Below are 6,484 nucleotides of genomic sequence, written 5' to 3' on the forward strand. Positions count from 1 at the left end.
ACAAGAAAGAAGAAAATCCTGCCATTTGTGACAACATGGATGGACCTTGAGGGAATTATGCTAAATGAGATAAGTCAGACAGAGAAAGACAAACACTGTATGATGTCACTTACATGTGGAATCAAAAAATTTGAACCCTTAGAAATAGAGTAGAATGGTGGTTACTGGGGGCTGGGAGATGAGGGAATTGGGGAGATGTTGGTCAAAGGGTACACACTTGAAGTTAGAAGATAAATAAGTTCTGGAGATCTAATGTACAGCATTGTGATTATAGTTAACAGTAATGAGTTATATACTTTGAAATTGCTAAGAAACTAGATATTAAATGTTCTCACCACAAAAAAATGATAATTACGTGACTTGATAGAGGTGTTAGCTAATGCTATGATGGTAATCATATTACAGTATATAAATGCATCAAATTACCATGTTATACACCTTAAACTTACACAATGTTATATGCCAGTTACATCTCAAAAATTTTTTAAAGAGGCGAAACAAAAGGGTTGATGGAATTTGTGGAAGAGCTAAGGCCTCTCCAGTAGGAACTGAGTGCTTCCTCCTCACCTTTCTTCTGCTTCATCTATTCTGATTGGGGGAGGGGTTTTATGATGACAGATCTTCCAAATCTTTGTAGAAGCAGTTCTTAAATTTCAGTGTGCATCAAAATTCCCAGATGGGCTTGTTAAAAATGCATTCCTCACTCCCCCAGATTCTCAGTTAGAAAGCCTGAAGTAAGGATAAGAATGTGTCTTTTTCAAAAATTCTTCAGGAGATGCTCAGTTGGGTGTTCCAGAGGGGTCACACTTTGAAAGACTTTCTCTATATGATGCTACTACTCCCCCTCCTCATAAGCTTTCCATAGAGAGGAGAAGGTAGATAGATAGGGAGTTGCTAAAAGAGAATATCAGACTCTCCATATCAAAGTATAAGTTGCTCCTTGGTTAACTGGCAAATTGAAGGATTTGGTATATGGAGAGAATGCTGGATGAGACGTTAGAAACCTTTATGCCAGACTTGGCTCTACTTCCTAACTTTTTCTTCTCTAACCATTAAATTTTCTGGCTCCTTTAGTTTCCTCTTCTGGGAAAGAAGGATTTTAATGATATCATTTCTGCTTATCTCACAAAATTGTTGTGAAGATCAAAAGAGATAATAATGGTTATGAAAGTGCTTTATAAAGTATTATGCAAATGTAAATAATTATTATACCTTGTCTAGAATTAGAAATGACCAGAGATTGAACTCCATGACCACCTAGATCTTTTGCAGCTCTAATCCCTGTTATTAGGGAAGGGGTTACACAAATGTCATTCAATGCCATGCTTTACAGCTATTTAAGGTCTGTAAATATCTCTGCACAGCTTAACCTTCCTTCCACTTCACCACAGCTGAACATGCTCATCAGAGGTGGCAGTGGGGGTGGCTTGATGATGTTCTTTCACTGAGGTAGTCATCTTGCTTGCTGGGCCACTTCCTTTTTTTAAATGTCTTTGCATTTATAACAAGTGTGTGCTTCTGTGGGTGCTTGTCTCAATTTCTCAGCCTCGATTATCCTCACAGCTGAATCTATTTCCTCAATGAAATCTTCTCTTAACCCTCCTACCCAGACACACCACCACAAGTTTGAGTCTCTATTCCCTCCTATGTGTACTCTGTGTTTATTACTGGAGCACTGCCTCACTAGAATATGAATTTTTTGAGGGTGTAGATCACGTCTTGATCATGGTCTATTCCCTGCATTTATGCATGGCTCACTGTAGGCACTTGATGTAGCGGGAATGCATGAATGTAAGAAAAAATGAATGAAAGAGCCCCATCTATAGGTTCAACTATATCCAGTTCTTGAGTCATTTCCTGGCAGATTCAGTAAGAAACTCAGCAGTCTCAGCCCCACCAAAAGAAGTTTAGTGTGAAGTCTAATCACCCCAAGCCAAACTCTGGCTGTGAAATTACTGTGCCATGACACCTACCAGAAACAGGTGCCTTGAAGGTTGTGTGGTTTCCAAGTTACAGTGTTCCTTTTTCTCCTCCTGTGCTGGCCCAGGTGTGGCACTGAAATTTTGCTTTCATTCTCTACTCTCTAGTGTGCCTAATTGCTTGCCTGATATTCCAGACCACTGATCTCACCTAGTTTTGACTAGCCCTATTTCTAGACTTGGATATTAAGTCTTTTCATCATAAATATCATTGAATTACTTATCACTGAACTCCTCTTAAGTGTAAGTGGTTGCTGCCTAGTTTCCCAATTCTCAGTCTGCCTTCTAGATTTGACTCATTAACTGCCACAGGTGTAGCCGTTCTCACACTCTGCATGGAGGTACACACTCCTGATCAGTTACAGCAATGACCCTGGTTAAGACAGCACAGCAGGAAGATACTACCAATAGAACATATTTGGGACATGATGAGACAGTCCCCTGTTGTATCTCTGATTGCTTTACCATTCTTGCTAGGATCTGCCTGTACAGCTAGATTTTCCTCCTCCAACTTGCCAAGTCCCTCACCCTTGTGAGCAAATTCTGCCTCTTGGTCCCATGATACTGAGATCCTAGAAGGCCTTATGCACTTACTGATCTTGGCTACAGGCATGTGAATGACAAGAGAGAGAAAAAGAAAACTCCTCCTGATTCTCACCAAGCCTTATTAGAGGAAATGTAGTATTTTGGTTAAAAGCATGGGCTCTGGAGCCAGACTGCTGAGGTTCTAATCCTAACTCTGAATGACTTGGGCAAGTTATATAAGTTTCCTGTGCCTCAATTTCCTCATCTTTAAATATTACCTACCTCATAGGGTTACTCTGAAGATTAATGAGTTGAAATGTATGGAACATTCAGAAGAGTACCCATCTGAATCCTAACCATATAGTCTCTAAAAATATATGTGCTGCTCCAACATATATTTAATTCTATTAAAAATATTAAGTGGAAAATATTCATGAATAAATCGTAGAATTAAATAATTGAATATGAGTAAATGAGGGATGAGGTGGAAAGATATTCCTCATGGTAGAATTTGAATTAGTGAGTGTTGAAAGAGTGATGAAAATAGAAAAAAAAATCATCATCTGGTAAACATCATAGTAATAATTGTTTCAGGCAAGTATCATCAGTGGATGCTAAAATTTGTGTGTTAAGATAATGAGAAATAGGATATTTTCATATTCTGAAAGCATCTCTCTACAATGTACTTAGCTATTACCAAGGAGAAAACAGTAACTTGATATCAGAGAGGCCAGACAAAAATCATCTTAACCAAGTGATGAACATCAAAATGAACATCATTAATAATGAGACATATCAATATCATGTGCCTCTTGATATGATTCCCTAGGAGGGCTCAAAATAACTTCTGTGGTATTCTTACCAAAAGTATACAATCTAAATTTAATCAGGAAGAAATGTAGACAAACCCAAATTGAGCAATATTCTACAAAATGACTGGCCAGTATTCTTCAAAAGTGACAGCCATCAAAAATAAAAGAAAGAAGAAAAAAAAGAATAAATAGAATTTGATAAATCTAATAGGAGGCAGGAGAAAAACATAAGTTGGATTTAATAAAAGATATGGTAAATAAAAAGACAAAGTAAAGTTAAAAATTATTGAACATATATCAGCAATAACATTAAATGTTAATAAAATAAACTTCCCTACTAAAAAAATTAAAAAATAATAAAATAAAATAAAAGAAGTCTGAAGATCTGTCTTAAAGGAAACTTAAGGTGATGTGACAACTAAATGCTGTATACGATCCTAGATTGGATCCTTGTCCAGAGAAAGGTCTTTAGTGGAGAAATTGAAAAACATTGAAAAAACTCAGTAGACTAGTTATCAGTTTAGAATTGAAGTCAATTCCCTGGTCTTGAAAATTATACTTGCTTATGTAACCTGTTACCACTTGGCGAATCTGAGTGAAGTTTACATGAGAATTATTTGTACTATTAGGGGAATTTTTTTAAGGCTGAACTTATTTACCATATGCCAAGAAGGGTACTAGTTCTACTTCTGTCATAGTTACATAAAGCAAACATAGGGGTTTATACTCCAGGAATGAATAGTCTGGTAAAAGATATAAAATGACAATGTAAAAGGTGCTAAATGCTATGAAATGTTTAACTCTATGTGAAGGTTAGAAATCAAGAAATCTTTTCTAATGAGAATAAAAATACTTCATGAACAGGCAGCATTTTAGCTGCACTTTGAATGATATCTGGAATCAAAACACGTAAATTTAGGGGAAGAAGGGAAGTCTCGGTGCAACAATGGCATTACCAAAGAGCCAAGAGCAGGTAATTTCAGTGAGAGGTTCATTGTGGAGCATGAGGAATTTGTAGGAGATAAGTGGGAGGTGGGTATTAAAGTTTCATTGAAAAGGGTCTTGAAAACAGTGACAAAATGTAATTTAATCCAGTCGTCAATAAGGAGCCATGGAAGGATTTTAGACAAGATGATGTCAAGATCATTAAGTAGAGAGGTACAAGGGTGACTGTGTTATGAGGTGGAAGTGAAGATCATGGCATAAAACACTGGCTACTTTATGTTATTTATTTATTTTGCGTTTAAAAAATTTATTTTTTATTGAAATATAGTTGATTTATCAGTACAACTTTGTGTTAGTTTCAGGTGTACAGCAAAGCGATTACACCTTACAAAATATTGAGTATACAAAATATTGAGTATAGTTCCCTGTGCTACACAGTAGGTCATTGTTGTTTATCTATTCTATATTAATATATAGTAGTATGTATATGTTAGTCCCAAATTCCTAATTTTTCTCTCACCCCCCACCCCGCACCTTTCCCCTTTGGTAACCATAAGTTTGTTTTCTATGTCTATGAGTCTGTTTCTGTTTTGTAAATAAGTTCATTTGTATCATGTTTTTAGATTCCACATATAAGTGATATCATGCGATATTTGTCTTTCTCTGTCTGACTTACTTCACTTAGTATGGTATTCTCTAGGTCCATCCATGTTGCTGCAAATGGCATTACTTCATTCCTTTTTATGGCTGAGTAATTTTCCATTGTATGTATGTATCAATACCACATCTTCTTTATCGATTCATCTGTCGATGGACATTTAGGTTGCTTCCATGTCCTGGCTATTATAAATAGTGCTTCAATGAACATGGGAGTGCATGATATATGCCCAGGAGTGGAACTGCAGGATCATATGGTACAACATTAAGAGAAGGAAAAGTAGTCTGCAGGTATGAGCATTGCTTTCTTAACTGTGAAATAGCTGCTCATGTTTAAATTGACCAATCAAGAATTGTGAACTCAGAGATCTTCACATTTGCAGAGGCAGATGGTGGAAGTGAAAAAGAGTCCTCTTATGAGAAGCTCTATCACTAATACATTTGCTACTCAGCTATCCCAAACAATATATGGGGCAGTTTTAAGTAAAGGCTTGGAAGTGGATGAATATTTTGTTATAAAGCAAATTTAGGGACGCAGCCCATGAAATGCAATTCAGGAACCAGAGGACACCATTTTACCATTGATTTCTCTATAACATTTCTTAAATACCCATTTATTGCACAAATGTTGAAACATAATACTTAGGTTACCAGCTTTACATGATATAATAAGTCTTTTTATACTCTATTCTTAACGTTTTATATTCAGAAGAGACTTTATAATTATGCTAAAATACAAATAATAAAACGATAATACTATAATAATACAGAAACATGAGTTTAAACATTTCAAAAATGCCCTGTGATTTCAAATGTTAGTAATAGCTTACAGTGTTTTGCTTCAAAACTACTCTTTGAATAACTGAATTTTTAAAAATCTATTTTCACTAGATAAAATTTCCAACTTTCTTCATTCTAGTTTATTCATTTTCATATGCAAGTTTCAAAAATATTGTAATTATGAATTCTGCATACCACTTTTTATCACTTTAACATTTTTAAGATTTTTCTGTGTGTTATGGTTTTTCTTATATATTGGTTTCAGTGACAGCAAAATATTACATCATGTAGCTAAACATATTTACCTTAATCATTTTACTGTCACTGAAGATATAGGTTATTTTTACTAATTGTTATAAGCAGTGCTAGAACAAATACCCTTGTGCATGTAAATAGTTTTTTCCTAAATTAAAAAATATTAAGTATTTAGAAGTATCCACTTCTAAAGTGATGTATGTTCTAGTTCCTAAAAGTAAAGTGGGTTTATTTAACTGATCAAAAAATATATGGCATTTTTGCAATTGGATTAATTCATGTAATTTAATTATTTATAATTAATATTGTTCAGTTTGATGGAAATTATTAAAATAATGAATACATTTGTTCTGAAGTCCAGAGAAGGAAATCTTCCAAAGATATGCAGCAAATTCACAGAAAAGATAAGAATGTAAACTAAGGTTTCTACTTCTTTTTTTTCTTTTTGGCGGTACGCGGGCCTCTCACTGTTGTGGCCTCTCCCGTTGCGGAGCACAGGCTCCGGACGCGCAGGCTCAGCGGCCATGGCTC

At 35.3% G+C, this 6,484-nt stretch overlaps 1 protein-coding gene across 5 annotated transcripts in view; it reads left to right on the forward strand.

The window, feature by feature from the left end:
* GRM5 (glutamate metabotropic receptor 5) overlaps positions 1-6,484 on the forward strand; it is a 532,963-nt gene that overhangs the window by 278,025 nt on the left and 248,454 nt on the right. The window lies entirely within an intron of this gene.

The sequence above is a fragment of the Physeter macrocephalus genome, chromosome 16 (assembly GCF_002837175.3).
Source record: "Physeter macrocephalus isolate SW-GA chromosome 16, ASM283717v5, whole genome shotgun sequence".
Classification (NCBI taxonomy): domain Eukaryota; kingdom Metazoa; phylum Chordata; class Mammalia; order Artiodactyla; family Physeteridae; genus Physeter; species Physeter macrocephalus.